General features: G+C 39.5%; 1 protein-coding gene across 3 annotated transcripts in view; it reads right to left on the reverse strand.

Moving 5' to 3' along the window:
- The window catches only part of UTRN (utrophin), a 348,477-nt gene that overhangs the window by 296,865 nt on the left and 34,904 nt on the right, over window positions 1–16,708 (reverse strand). The gene's annotated exons all lie outside the window — the stretch shown is intronic.

Genomic DNA, 16,708 nt, shown 5'->3' on the forward strand with positions numbered 1-16,708 from the left:
AAAAAAAAAAAAAAGCAGAAAAAAGTTATGAACCTCACTACCTGGTGTTTCCCATCAGCAGACACCATCAAACACAGAACACTGCAGACAAGTAATAAGGACCACCCTCTGGTTCTCACTAAAGTGTACTGTAAGTTTAAGCTAAATTGTGTTTACTTCACAACAAAAAATCCCCCAGCAACTGATAACTTAGAGGAAGGCATCCTCACAGCTGAAAGAATATTAAAATAGCTGTTTCCATACCTCCCGACAAAAGCAACCTAACACTCCACRCTGCGGTCTCAGCACATTGGAATGATGATTATAAAGGGAGGTATAGATAACCAAGCTGTCAGGAGACAGAAATAATGCTCAACAGGGAGCCTGACGGCCCACGCTGGTCAGCCAGTGACCCTGCTGTGCTCACGGGATGACAGCACAAACCCAAGAGTTGCAGGCAGTGTCCCGACACCTACGCAAGGCTGCTCCAGAGGGTCACCAGAGCCCAGCAATTCCCTATCAGCAGGTCCAACAGCTTGCAATGGCTCAAACACCAGGTCAAACCAAGCAGTGTCACCTCTCTGTGCAAGACAGTTCCAGGGAGCTTTGTACAATACAAATACATTTGAGCACGTATTTCACAAACTGCCCAGCACGCGGAAAGAGAAGAGAAAGGCAGGTAGATCCTGCCCAAAATCTGGCAAAGACCAGCACACAAACAGGAAGGCACTTAAAGAAAAAAGACAAAGTAAATTTAGAAACACAAAGAAAATCACAAACTAGATTTACTACAGCTGCTTTTGTTATGATCACAGATTAGGTCTTTGATTTTCTAAGCGGTTATAAAGAAAACTGAATCACTTTCCACAAGTTGGTGTTAGCCATCTGCTCCTTTTTCTCTGCCCAAATTAGAACTATTATTAGGCTCACTTGCACTTGTGGAGGTGATTCACAGGATATAAGGTCAGAGGGATCAGTGTGATCAACTAGCATAATCTTCTGCATAACAGAGGAGCCATCCCCACCAAAAGCCCATCTGCATACCAGAAGGAAGCAGAGACAACAGATGTCAGGCACAAGTAAACAAGACTGCATGGACAGAGAAGGAAGCCAAGCCATAAACTGTACATAGGCAAGTAGCTCTCTCTTCTAGTTATGGACAAACACCCTTGTTTAAACATCTTCAGGAAACAATGTTCACAATATAAAAGACAATGTTATTTTGTTCTCTGTGACAGGCAGGTAAGGACAGTAGCACTGAAAATTTATACACAACACTAAATTTTTCTACCCACTCATATTCCARAGTCTCTTCTATCCCAACTCTCTTGAGTCAGAGGTCTATCCTATTTTTCTTTTCCAACAACCCAAAGGCTGCAATTTTAAACCCTTCTCATTCCCTGTCTTTTCACTCCAAATACTAAAATTTCCTGATCCATCCCCTCAGAGCTGCCTCTCTTTTACCCAAGTTCCTCTCTAAAACTCTCTAGGTCAACAGTTTAYCACAAATAGAAGCCAGTTCCTGAGATCTAAACAGCAATACCTGGCTTCTACATATTACCACATATCCTAAGCAGAAGCCTAAGGATGCTTGGCCTTCTATACATCATCGGATGCCCCACTAGTGCCAGCTCTTGTCCGCCTCTTCTCTGGCCTCTCCCTGCAAGCTCCCTCCCCATTCCCAGCACACAGGTACAGCCTACGGGTAGCTGGGTATGTGCCAGGTTGTCTTTTACATGCACATGCTGACTGGCATATTTGACTGGTATTTTCACCCAACCTCTAGCTGCTTAATTAGCTTTATAACACACAATTAGGTTTGGGAACACTRGATTAAACTTCCACTAGTTACTTCAAGTTGAACTAGTTGCACAGGGGTAAAAATGGGAAGACAAGCTTAACATTTAGGATGTTACAAGCTTAACTTGCATGCTGTTAACACTTTCAAAATTACACAAGTGCTATTTAGATACTTCTGAGAGGAAGTTAATCAAGCATCTCCAGATACAGACCCAGTATAGGWCCCGCTTCAGTGAGAGCAGTGTGCAGACTAGAGTTATTTCAAAACAAATGGAATTTATAACCCCATGGAATTTAAGTCTTTCCTAGCAGCCCAGTGTAGAAGAAAATCATAACATAACACCTTGAGCAGTTGAGTTATGAAAAGTCAAGGTGCTAACTTTCTGAGCTTGATTGCTTCAAAGCTCTAATGGTATTTAGAAATCTAGACTTAAGACCAAAAAAATAGCATATGTGTGCTAAAAAAAATTTCAAATCACACGTTTTCACAGTTGCATTTCATCTATGGAAGGTAATAAAAATTTAACTTTACAATGATAATTCAAATTTAGAAAAAAAGGTGCCTTCACAAAGCCTTAACACACTGTCACCTGTAACAAGATTTCTAGACCAAAAAACTTAAACACAATGATCACGTATAATTTATACACCTGTTGCAATTTTGTAACTCTTGTAATCACTGTAATATCAATAAAAGTTTTCTGGCACCTTCACGTGGATGACTCAAGGATTAAGCAAGCTTCCACTTGTATTAATCCACTGCTCTTTGCATTGTTCTCAGAAAGTTTAGTAAAATTTTGCACTGAAGTATTTTTATAGAAAGCACAGCAGCATAAAGGTCAGAAAGGCATCTATGGAGATCATTTGTCTAACCCAACCCCCCAGTCAGAGCACGGTGCCCAAGGCCATATTCAATTGGATTTTTAACATCTGCAGTGACAGAGACTTCACAATCTCTCTGAGGAACCCAACACAAAAAAAAAAACAAACGGTTTCCTGTGGTTCAATTTGCTCTCCTTGCCTCTTGACTTTTCAATGGCCTCAGAAGAGCCTAACTACCTCCTTTGCACCATCCTTTCAGATATTTATACACTTCAGTAGCATGTCTTGGATTCTGATCCTTTTCTTCTGGCTGAACAGTCCCAGCTCTGTTTCTTTCCCCACAGGAGAAATGCTCCAGTCCCTTCATCATTATCATGGCCCTCACTCCAGGATGTACACATCTCTTCTCTACTGGGGAGCCCAGAACTGGGCCAAGTACTCCAGGTGTGGCATCACCAAGTAGATGGGAGCACATCCAAGAACAGGCAGTGTGCTCATGCCTAAAGAAATGAGAGAGAAAGTAAGCAAGCTCCTTTTTCACAAACTTGAAAGCAGCATGCTCAGGTAACCAGGAAGGCCAATGGCATCCTGGCCTGTGTCAGAAATARTGTGGCCAGCAGGTCCAGGGTAGTGATTGTCTCCTTGTACTTGGCACTGGTGACACCATACCTTGAATCCTGTGTCCAGTTTTGGGCCCTACACTGTAAGAAGGACATTGAGGTGCTGGAGCATGTCCAGAGAAGGGCAGTGAAGGGTCTAGAGCTCGAGTCTKGTAAGGAGTGGCTGAGGGAGCTGGGGCTGTAGGAGGCTCAAGAGGGATCGGATCACACTCTACAGCTGCCTGAAAGGAGGGTGTAGCCAGGTGGAACTCAGTCTATTCTCCCAAATAACAAGCGACAAGACAAGAGGAAATGGCCTCTAACTGCATCTGGGGAGGTTTAGACTGGATATTAGGAAAAAAATTTTCTCTATAAGGGAGGTCAGGCACCAGGAGAGGCTGCCCAGGTGCCAGAATCAACATCCCTGGTAGCATTCAAAAGGCATTTGAATACAGCACTTAGCAACTTGATTTAGTGAAGAGCTAAATAATTTCACTTAATAGACTACAGACAAGAAAACTATTACACATTTCTGTGCCCAGCTTATAACAATTGACTAACATATATCAATTCTTCACAATTAAGACTCATACCAAGTCACTCTACCCTTACAGATTCCTGGGAAGGCAACACTCGGAAGAGAACAGTAGGGGAAACTGTTGCACACCGATTTTGGCAACAAAGTTAAGCTCAGTCTTTACAGGAATCAAATAGACAAAGGAAGTTTAAAAAAACATAAACTGCTTATTTTGTTTCCAGACAGGCCAACTCTGAGCTTCATTAGCTATTCCATTATTTTGTTAAGGATCAGTCACTGTTGCCTGGAAATTATTTACCTTAGCCTACTAACCTTTATAATTACTAAGATGAAACCTGAAACACAGAAGGTTTAAAGGAAGCTCCAAAAATTCACACAGAGTAGCAGCGCACTAAAAATGAAAGAGAAGCAAGTAAAAAAGAATAAACAGGATAACTGAAAAATTTAAATCTAAAATATCTGTTAGTGCAAACCACACCAAATACTCTCATTTCTATCCCTAAAGTAATCCAGTAAGTTCACTACAGAAATGGTCACCATAAGTTTGCCTGCTTTTAGCTTCATATGACCAACCCAAAGTAGGTTAAGCATCTCTTACTGTCACCCAGCCCCAGWGAGGAAAATTAAGTGAAAGGCAAGTCCAATTCTTCAGATAAATTATTTCCTTTCCCAGTTACATTCCTTTGCTGGCCAAGGAATATTGCACCACCGGAGAAAGGGGTACACCTTTGTGTAGACAACAAGATGCTAAGCAAATATCTGAGCATTTTGTCCATGACAAAATTACTGTTCTTCCAGTAGAGGTAAGAAGAAATAGCCATAAAAGTGTCTTACCCATTTTGTGTTTGTAGTTAGACATCTTAATGGAGAAAAAAAAAATAAAAAGAGAAATTGGAATAAAGCATTAGGAATGGTTCCTTCTTACAGCTTCTGGCAAACGTAAGATTTTCTTTTGTCATTTGATCAGAACAGCAGTAAGTTGAGGCACCACTAATCCTATATCCTAATTAAACTCTCATTTCCTTCCATGGCTTAGTCATTAATTAGACCCTAAAGTTTAATCCCCTCCTAAATAACTGCTCTGAAAGTACATAAATTCTSTTTGGCAACTGCAGGACAAATATCTGCAACACATTAAACCAGATATTTATGCAATCAAGCAAGCCATTGACCACCAGTGTGAGCCCACTGAGTATTTCCCATTTGAATACAGAAAGATCCTTAAGGAYATACTACTCCCAATAGTGTGAGAAAAACTGGAGAAGACGGTCTGGTCTCATAAGWCTCCACCTGGGGTACTGCTCTGGGGCCCACAGCACAGGAAGAACAAGGACCTGTYGGAGCAGATCCAGAGGAGGCCACAAAGATGATCTGAGGGATGGAATACCTCTCCCATGAAGACAGGCTGAGAGAGTCAGGGTTGTTCAATGGAGGAGAAGCCTTCCAGTACTTAAAGGGGGATAACCAGGAAAAAAGGGGAAGGAGACTATCAGGAAGTACACTGATAGGTCAAGGAGTAAATGTCTGAAAGGGAAAGACAGTATATTTAGATTACATATAAAGAAGCAATTYTTTGYTACAAGGCTGGTGAKRSRYTGGAATAGGTTGCCCAGAGAAGCTGTGGATTCCCCATCCCTGAATGTGTTCTAGGCCAGATTACTCGGCGCTTTGAGCAACCTTGTCTTGTAGAAGATGTCTGCCCACAACAGGGAGTTTGTAACTAGATGGTCTTTCAGGCCCTTCCAACCCAAACTGTGACATAATTTCAGTGGAAATTCAGTAGAAAAAGGAGAGCAAAGTTCAAAGCCCACCAAGCCTTTGGCAGAACCTGAGCCATAGGCTTTCAGCTGCCAATTATTTAGACAAAGGGTTACAYGTACACATCCCAATCCCCATGCTTGTATTATTTAATGACAAGCTTTTAATAGAACTGTGGTAGAACCTGTGCAAATGTAAGGTTTGATTATTGTCACTGACATATCAAGTGGGTTTGTGTACAGCTTGGAATAGACMCGTCACCCTTACCTTTGTAGAAATTGGCTAAACAACAAAAAAAGGTCATCTAATGAAAACAGATAATTACATGTCATATTATTACTGCTGCCTCTGGCAACTATTCCAGTAGATCAGTCATGCTCACAGGTATAATCCTGTCCTGGGTGCATTTTCAGAGAGGGTTCTTTTGCATGCCTTCCCTGTGCTAAGGACTCAGGCAACAAGCAGGCCAAAGATTTGTTTTGACCTCTGCCAAAAGTCAATGTCTCTGCAACAAACAGGTGGTGCCTAYGCCTCAGTGAGGATGGAGCATGCAGCCTGAATGTTGCTAGCCTGAGGACCAAAATGATGATACCACCAGTGAAACAAGAAAAATAAGGGCACTAGTGTAAACTGGCTGAAAAAGCACAGACAAACTCATAGAATTAAGAGTTCACAAAAAGACAGGTATAACTGATGGCTGAAGAAATCCCTGAACTGCAAACTAAAATAGGAAAATTAGATATATTAGAGGAAGCACCATTMAAGATGTGCTTATGGAAGAAGTACATGTAAGAATACAGTATCTAACTGTTGTCACCACTACAGGCAGTGATGAGGACATGATGACAACTGCATTTCAGATCAACTCTCTTTGCCAGCAAGCACAGCAGGCTACACAGCAAACCAAAATATCAAGTACAGCCTCTGCAGCAGACAAAACCGTTTGATACAATACAAAATTTCCTCAGTTCCATAGTTTGTCTTGACACTCAGACTCACTTGGTCTAATACATTTTAATCAATAAAAATACTTATCATCTTGATAAGTATAAGATAACTTATAATCTTGATAAGACTAATACTTGACATCTTTCCAGTGTCATAGTGGACTAAAAGTAGGATCAGTACTTAACCCCACCCCAGAAAAAGCCAGGACAAGATCTTCATTGATGGGTCACATCGGGCAAGGGGGAAACTCTGCTAAGGCTTTGACAATCCCACCCTCATCCCATACCAGGAAGAAAATTTATTTACAAGCAGTATCAAATACTATTTCTTGCTAAAGTTTTACTGAACAAGTATTTCCTAAATCTCCCRAAATACATGCTATAAGCATTTCTAGAACAAGAGCTGTGCTTAAAGTTGTGGTTCAGTACAACATCCAAGTGTGAAGTTACCTCTTAGCACCTTCTCTGCACATCCCCAGCTCTCCAAAGTGCCACATGTCAGTTTTGTCAGACATACCCATCCAAACACACTCACAAATACCAGACAGCTCTGGTGAAGCAAAACCCAACTGCTCCAATACATATGAGCAGGTTGTGAAGTGTCTACAATGATGCACAATTGCTCAGAATAAAGGGTCAAAWGAGGAAGAGAAGAGATGGGGATAAGGCAGGGATGTACTCCTAGAAGCATGCGAAAAGACTGTCTCCTGTGAAAGAAAAGAAAAACTCATGTGGTTCCCCAAAGGGGTTAAGAGAAGCCTGTTTTCTATTCAGCATGTATTTGCAYGTCTGAGTGAGAAAGTTACTATAACAAATTAACTTCAGACACATTTACAGGAATTTCAAAGCCTCAATAAAATGACGCATTTAATTTACCATAAACTATAAAGCTTAGTAGCAAAAAAACCCCAACAGTGCATTTCACACTCTTCAGGTTATAAAGATAAATGTAACACCTCAGTGAAGGTAATAAAATAAAGRTTCTTATTTCTGAGACAATAACATAGCCTTCACAGAAAGAACAAGTGGCATGAACAGCGTCAAATAAACAGAACAAATCACAAGGTCATCTCCTRAAGATGCTACTGTCATATGACTTGCCTTTGGATCTCTAGATTTGTTACTATRAACTAGATTGAGGGAGAAGTGGTGAATGCCACTCAATATTTTAAATTTATTTCTACCAAGTAAAAAGCAAAGAAAAGTTTACCTCTGCATTGGTGACTATCRCAAGTAACTTCAGTATTTCTCACACTCTTATCTGCACCACACAAGGCAAAACTAAAAGCAATGTGATGACATTTCCTACAACTTTTAATTTGTACCACTTTAACATATCATCTTAAACCACTGCAATATAAACACAGATAACTCAAGTGCCCAGAAGATACAGTCTTCTTTTTCTTCATRTAATTATTCTACTAAATATTGCTGTGATCCTCCTCAGAGTTACACAGTCAAGCTAAGAAGGGCTCTGGGAGTGCTTAAAAGGCAATACAGACATGCATTATCCTGCAGCATCTTTTCAGTCCAACTGTGAACTGGTATGACTGGCTTCACATAATGACATTTGCAGATTTCTGTTTATTCAGAAATAGAAGTCTTGAACTATGTAAATGACAAGTGAAAATTGACTGAAAGGGAAAAAGTGCAGAGGAAGAATCAGAGTGGACTTCTAAGGAATATATGTCAAGAATTTTTCTCTCAAAAGAATTAGCATGATTAACAGRTGTCTTCATAGCCTATTATGCTCATTTCAATTTTAGTGCATTTAATTATAAGCTTCTACATGTGAGAGAGACTTGTCTTCAGCCCTGCAGAGATAAGTATAAAAAAAAACAATTTACTAAAAACTAAACAAATAAAAGCTCAGAAACTTTAGTCCTATCACACTGTTCCACTCTTTCCATTCATGTCACAACACTTCACTGCTATTCCTCCAGTCTTTGTGGCTGCAAAAAGGAAAAGCAATTAAGACTGACACACAGTCTTCTAATCTTTCAAATGCAGAATAAAATTTAGGCTCAGTTAAGAAGTATTAGCAGATGATACACAACTCCAGCTGCTCRGTTGTAAAAACTGCACTTTCTAAACATGAACACTAAAGAAAAAAAAACCCATGGAAATCTTTAGGAAAAGCCTTAATTTCTACCTTTTGTTCTCTACTTTTAGCATACCAGAAGAAGTCATAAGAAAGCAGTATGTGAGGAAAGTCGTTCTTGAGAGCAAAGGAAGAACTAAAAAAAAGATTAAAGCACAAAAGGATGAAACATGAGTTGTTTGTATTTACCCTATCAATTATGATACAAGTTCTTCATCTGGATCATGTCAGTCTCCAAACCACAGCACAGCAGAAAAGAATTTTAGGAGGAAGAAGATGCAGACAGAAAGCAGGTATCAGTTAATACAAAACCTTAAAAGTTAACACATAAATGCAGAAGTGTCATATCATAGGAAGTTCAGAAAAAATTAAATGAGTCTGAGAAATTGAAGATATTTATCAAATAACTTCAAAGAGATATTTAAACATAAAGAAGGAAAGCTGAAGGTCACACAAAAATACATGAAATCAGCAGCAAAATCATAACTGTGCAAAATTAAAAAACACACACCACATCACTTACCTGTRACAGGGAGATTTCCCCAAAAAATATTTCTTTGTCAACATAAGATACTGTTTTGGAACTTTGTTTTAACTTTCTTAACTGCACATTTGGTTTGTTTCTTGCATARGTGAAGGCTCAATAATTCACTTATACTGGCATGAGAACGCAACAGAATGAATATGCAAGGACAGAAACAAGAAATAAGCTTCCTTAATTTATTAGACACGAGAGAGCACTTTTCCACTGCAAAGCAGTCAATAATAAAACAAGAGAATCMGATATCTATTTGTCTCAAAAGTCCTCCAGAACTAGTGCTAAGCCAGTAGAGCATTTCCCCAAGACCTGTTGCTGTTTGAGCCATTTTACAGGAACTTCTGTCAACTCTCACATCAACTTTGCTCTGCTCCCCCAGACTACGCTATGGAAAAAAAAAAAATGGCTACAGATTTATTCAGTGYCATATTCAATTTTTAATTGAACAGGGTGCATATTAAACTATTGAACTGATGAAGAACATTTATTGTTCCTAATTCCTTCTGCCAGTGATAATTTGTATATACAGATATGTTTGGTTCTGTCTGGATTTGGTAGGGCTGGTTTTTGTGGGGTGTTATGTTCAATGGCTASAGCAAATTTTTTTGGCTAGTCAAATAGCCTCCCATCTTACAGACAGAGAGCACATTCACACTGTCAAAACAGTCACTAATTATTTACCTGAAATGACTGCTGTGTATAATGTTCAAGGATATTCACCAGGACAAGGCTATTAGAATATATAATATATATAGTCTGACACTGTGATCTGACTCTCCCTCTGGAGGGTGACAGCTACCGAGTGTGTGGCTTTGTGTGCACTCCAGAGGGGACTGGACACAGGGCGGTGTGCAGGAATAAGGAACACCATGCCAGCACTTCAGCAAAAGGGGCTAGAAAATACCACTGCTCTTGATGATGCCCTACCGCTCCTGCAGGCTCCCTCAGCTGATGCCATCCGAAGCAGGAGCAGTGTTCACACATGAGCAGCAGAATGCTACCTGGACCCTTTCCAAGGTGCTGCAAATATTCAATGCAAGTCTGCATGCCTCAAACATGGGGTTCATTTGTGTACGTTTTTAGAGTGACACACGAGAAAGAAATTACTCTCCGCAAAACCTTGCTCCCACAAGTATTAGCATATTTGCTAAACCAAACTTAAGATTGTTTCAGACCCAGAGTCCATTTTTAACATCTGGAAATTTTTGGACCATAGGTTTTTAAGCTCAAGTGCTTACTGAGAGTTGACTGTGTATGTCTGCTAAAAAATCAGCTTTTCTCACAAATAAAGAAAAACCTCATTCCAATTAGGATATGATATGACTTAAATAAGSAGGCTTTTTCATTCCCTTTGGGGAYKGGTGGCAAGGATTTMGGATTTAAGGAGTGAAACTGAGTCTGGGGAGATGGAGACAGGTAGGTAGAAGGTGTTTTAGTTTCTCTCCTTGTTTCACAGTATCCTATTCTAATTGTCAGTAACTTAAGAAAATTTCTCCTCAGTCAAGTCTGTTTTGCCCACAGTTCAAACCAGCAAGTGATATCCCCTAGCCCTGTTTAAGCCCTGTTTAAGCCCTGTTTAAGCTTTTCAGTCCTATTTTTCTCCCTCTGTCGAGTTGAGGAGAGAGTAAGGGAGTAGCTGGGTGGGCATTTGGCAGCTACCAAAGTCAACCCACCACAGGGGGAGAACAGCAAACGTGTTATGCAAAGTCAAAGACAACATTAACTACAATAAGGCACGCTTACAGCAATTTATACAGAAAAACCTTTCCCCTTAGCTCAGAGAAGGATGACCAATAAGATAGCAGACTCATTTACCTGGCCATAAACTAATTCCAGCTCAACTGCTGAGAGAAAACTCTTGAAGCCATTTTTATTACTGGAACAAAATAATAGAACACCCACAAAAAAACATAAATCACCAAATAACTTTAAAAGAACTCAGAGAAACAAAATGAATTCTCAGTATACAATGAATTCTATTATAGTATTGCTCACTATCACTCAAATAATTTTATCCTAATAATGAGTTAAAGAGYATTATTTTCTGATATTAATCCATTGTAAAATGAAATATCTTGGGATGTTAACATCTTGCATCATCAGCAATAYCTTTTTTTCTCTTTCAGATGCAAACCTACAAACATAATTTAGTTAAAATAAGCACTTTTTTCATCTTAGTGACAAGCAGATGAATTACTTAAACCAAAAAGCATCTCCAGTAGAGGGCTGGCACTGTGCACTGAAGTGGGAATAACTGACAATTTGATTATTTTGACTATATTAGAGACAGGACGAAACTGCATCAAAATCAACAAAAAACACAAGAGACATACTGTGATTGGTTTATTCTGTCTAGATATTAGGACTTGCAACCTTCTCCAAACAACTTTTGTACAATCAGTTCTGTTCACAGAGCAAAAACTGCAAGATAAAGTACTTCCATTTAACTGTGCAGCACATTTATTGCTCGCTTACTACAGCAAAGTACACTATCAGCCACCATCATTTGATACTAAAGTTCACCAATTACATCTTCTCTCACTTTCATTAATGAGAAATGAGCTTAAACATTGTGAAAGACTTTACCTGGACTAAAGACTACCAATCAAAAGGTTGAGGCATGTTCCCACAGGAAAGTTATCTGTATAACCCACACTTGAAACTTTTTTTTTCAAGCTACTGCAGTTACTGCTTGTAGATTAGATAAGGAATGCTTGCATGAGATTTTATAGCATTAGATATGGAAATGATGGTGAAGCATCAGGTGACAATTTTATGTCTTTCTTGTACACAAGGCTAAAAATCCAGTGTATGATACTTAAATCTACATTGTCATCAGGAAGCTAAAGCTTACAACTTATTCACTGAAGGGGGAAAACCCCAGCAGGTATTAGTAGCAAACTCTTTTGTAACAAATACATGATGCAAAATTTAAATTATAGAAAATCAGAAAGCAAAATGGATGCTGTTTAGTAACCCAGATTAACTTCCAAATATTCAATTCCAAGTTGACATTTATTTGGAGCAACTAAAAAGACTATATTCATTTGCTTTCTGCATTAGAAGTGGCAAAATGGCAACTAACCTTTTAGAAAGGGGTATGCCTGACTATGAGGGGGAAAAGTAGGATTAGAGGGGATGTATTACTCTGCTTTCAGAAAGTAACAACTTTACTGTCTATTTGCTACCTTAAAAGCAGCAGTGGAAATGTTTTCCTTGTACATAAGACAACTCTGGTCACACAGGCCAAGTGAATATTGATTTTACTATAGCTAAGCTGGGAATAGAAGTTAATTTCAATGGTCTGTACAGAACGTTTTATGAATTGCTTTAAAAATATTTCGCATTACAAGGTATTAAACCAGCTAAGAACCTTTTAAAATAATCTGAAGCTTAAAATGATTGAGCTGTTAAAAAAAAAAAATAAGTATAGCTGAGAGAAACATTATTAARGGCTGCACTTCAGCAGTTCATAAAGCCAGCAGGACACTTTCTTTCAATACAGGGTAGACAGCCCTGAAGCCTTGATGTTGGGGAACAGCTCAGGGGTAACCTTGCAAAAGCCATGGGCTAAAACCAGTCATCAGTACAAGAGGGAACGGGCAGGGATAGGACCTAAGTACTCTGAGTTCATATATCATATCACAGGCCTTACTTACAAGTTAATCAGACTCAGGACTGCTAACCCTGAGCAACACTTTATCTCAATAAAGAAGACATATGTCATAACCACAGTACAAAATCCACACCGTAGTGAAATTCAGCAAGACAGATATTCTGCTTCCATCAGCACAAGGGATGTGGAATCCTCRGTTAACTGTAAAACATTAGCAAGGGCTGCCAGCACACTTGTATGACAGCTTTGATTCGGACAGACACAAGGGGAAAGCTGTTGACTGTCACCCTGCACCGCACAGAACTCCGCACATTTCCCAATTTCTGMAGAGTACCCTTGAACCATTTGCTGCCTCTCTGAACACTGCGACAGAAATTCATCTCCACACGTAACAAGTGTCAGAGAAAGGCATCTCCTTGCCCTGCAGCACCAGCCCGGGTTTTAGCCGCTGGAAGGATCAGCCAGGGAATTACTGCAATTCGCTTTCTCAGCTGCTCGCTTAGCGAAGATTAGGGCGCGCTCCACCCAGACGCCACACAAATGAGGTCACATAGCTGGCCACACTGCTGCCAATTCCTGCCCTATTCATCGGGGACCAGGGCAGGAAGCAGATGGAGCCCTCAAGTTAAGGGTCACAACATTTCAGTGAGAACATAAAAGTGAGCCAGCGGCCGAGAATTCACCGGTCGGGGAAAAATGGTTTGTCCGCATGGCAGAGCTGAGTCACGGGCACCGCTCTGTCCAGCACAATGCGGAGGGGCACAGACCGCATCCAGCAGCAAAACACTCCCCCCCTGCCGTTTAAAAAGGGACTCGACTATAGGACAATAGAAAATATTTTCCATTCTTTCAGTAGCTATGTGCATTTAAAAGTTTAATACACATATATTTTTTTAAGTTCTTCAGATGTTGACAATCAGCTCACTTGAAAACCCAAAAGGCAACAATATGATGTAATTACTACGTAAACCTGGTTTTATTTACAACTATGCTGTATTTCAGAACAYATACTTCATCACCTGCTGCCAAAAAGGAAATACACCATTTTCAAGTTTTAAAAGCTTGAGTTGTTTGAAATCAAACAGATTTGAGGTCCAACACAGCTCTACTAAACAACTATCAAGACCAGARTTTATAGTAATACAAACAATACCATAAACATTTTTTTGACTATTGTAACATCTTGTGTGTGGTCTCAATTTCAAGCTGCTATCAGTGCATCTACCTTACAGGGACACAAATTCCTTCCCACCTGAAAGAAAGCTGGTAGTGTGGTGACCTTACCATTTATAGGTTAGTGCTTCTGAGATTACCAGAGACACAAATGTAACAGAAGCCAAATGCAGGGTTTCAAAAGGTACACTCTCAAACTAGCTATTTACAAAATGCCTCAGTCACTGCCTTCTACTACTATTAAAAAGTAACACTCATTTCCATCACTGGGGTGGTGACTGCACAATGAGTTCACACAACAAAACGTAAATTGACCTCTTATTTTGTTGACAACTGTATGAATAAAATAACAAAATAATATTTAGTCACATACTGCTAGGATGYTAACATAGAATATTCTGGTACTGCAGAGTGCCTTACTGGCTTCAGAAGTTGACATTTTACAGGAAAAGTGCCACAAGGTAACCCCGTTCAGAAGGTTTCACTGTACTGGCATCTTTTTCTGCCTCTCTAATAAAGTAGCCTCCTCTCCAATGACGGGGTGATATTACCCRTCTGGGTAATGAGGCAATTAAGGAAAAAAAAATTTAGAAAATAATCACACCAAATAGTGTTATGACAGTGGAGAATGTACACATAAACACAAAATAAGCCCAACCATTTTCTTGGAACCGTTTCAGAAATTTTACTAGAAGAATATAARTTATCTCCCATGGCATGGAACAGCTATGAGAGAAGCCCATCTGTTTAAACAGGCAAAGCAAGTACAAGATCCCTTCTTTTTTCCCCCTCCCAGATAAAGATTAAGCTTTGGTTCCAGTTAGGCACCAGTAKCCTACAGCACCCATCACCAAACAGAGAGTTTAAGAGGTTATTAAAAGAGATTGGACTGTTACAAAGAAGAACATCCCACCAGATGAGTTAAATTATTTTGTATGGTTTATGGTCTAAAACATTCTCTGACAAAACTTATTTATGTTGTTTAGGCTTCAGAGAACAGAAGTAAATCTTATCTAGTTTGGTTTCATTCAAATAAATTTATTTACAATCTGATACTTTATCAGATATGAGTGCAACCTCTCTCCAGTCTCTGCCAATTCTCACAGCAAGCAGACAACCAARAAAGCCAACGCCACACCTCTGCTGACTGAAAAGTGTCCCTGTTATTTATATTCTAGATTTCTGTGAAAAGCAAAGGACATGAAGAAACAATTACATACACACCCCTTCCAACTTCTCCACCCATTCTTTCCTTGAGTATTTCCAGTACTACATCATTAAAAATCCTGTTCTCTCAGAAAATGGCCTCTCCACCATAGCACACACCCCACACCCTCCCCCCCTCATTTTACCTTCACTTTTTTTTCTCATATTCCCTTCCGTGCCTCTCACTTTCTAGATTTTTCAGATTTTTTTCCCCTCATATGTGCATTTCCAACTCACTAAGAAGTGTCCAAAGCCACAACTCCCTCACAGCCTCCAAATACGCAGTATTTAAAAAAGCGAGCAGATGGCAGGCAGTGAATTTGAGACTGTGACTCTCTGGGAAARCAAATCTACARTCCTAAACTTTATGAAGAGTTAGGAAGATTATAATGCAATAAATTTCCTGAAAAAAAATCCTGCTGCTTGATTAAGAAAAATTATAATAGCAATATACTAGCCATGATCTTTGTGCTTTTAAAAAYTGAGGGCTCTCAATTGAGATTTAAATTGGCTTTAAGAAACAATCACTAAACACTCTGTCCAATCTGTATAAAGCACCTGAGCAAGCATGTAGTTGCTACTCACCTAGGAAATTTACACCTTAGCATAGCCTCCTGGAGCAAGCACCTGAGAACWCATCCATAGACACACACACATCACCAAGCATTACGTGTGTGGCACTCACATGTTAAAAACACCTGAAGGACTGAGACAGAAAACCTCAAAGAGATTGACCCTATTATCCCACAGATGAACATTTCAGAGGTTTCACAACTGCAGCATTAACAACATGCAGCATGTCACAAGTTTATGCTCTTCTGAAAATGTAACAATAAAAGAAAAGAAAAAAATCCAAGAAATAGTCCTTAAAAACCCCACACAAGTACACACAGAGCCAGAACAAACAACTTCCATGAATTTCAGCCCAGGTTAAAAACCAAGCACACTGATTTTCTCCTACTGCTAACCGTCCAAGAGTGATCAACTGCAGCTGTCTCACATTTGAGGACTGAATACGTGCAGATTTTGAAGAACACTAGATCTCTCCAACCTATAATTTACTGAGCTCTCCAGAGTCAGTAAAAAGCAACTCCACTCACATTACTGAGTTTTCTTGACATATTTGTCAGTTTCTTAAAAAAAGTTTGGACTGAGCCACAAAGTTTGGACTGAGCCAGTTCTGCTCTCAGCTAAACTGGCATATATCCAAATCCACCTCATTGTTCTAGAAGCAAACATACATGAGATCAGAGTCCCAGCCCATCATTTCATTCTAAAGTTAGCCAGTACACTGATACATCTTAAGATCAGACTCCAGCTTTCTATGAAAAAACCCACATCAAAAGTCAAATYAAATGGACCAAATTCTTTATTGATCAACAGGTTCTGCTTTCATGAAGTTCTGACACCAATTCACAAAATAAACTGGTCCCATCTGTCAATTACTGTATCTGCATGGCATAKTCACAGATACTAGGAATGCTCAAAGTGCCTTTTCCTTGCCAATCTGTGTTATTTGGCCCTAGTCACAAAACAGAAGAGACAATCCATGAAATTTCAATCAGAATAGGTATGAAGGATGGCAAAAGGAAAAGAAAATAATATCCCAAATTTCTCTCTTCCAAGACATT

This window comes from Malurus melanocephalus, unplaced genomic scaffold (genome assembly GCF_030028575.1).
Source record: "Malurus melanocephalus ecotype Western Australia unplaced genomic scaffold, MMel_1.1 scaffold_33, whole genome shotgun sequence".
In the NCBI taxonomy this organism is placed as follows: domain Eukaryota; kingdom Metazoa; phylum Chordata; class Aves; order Passeriformes; family Maluridae; genus Malurus; species Malurus melanocephalus.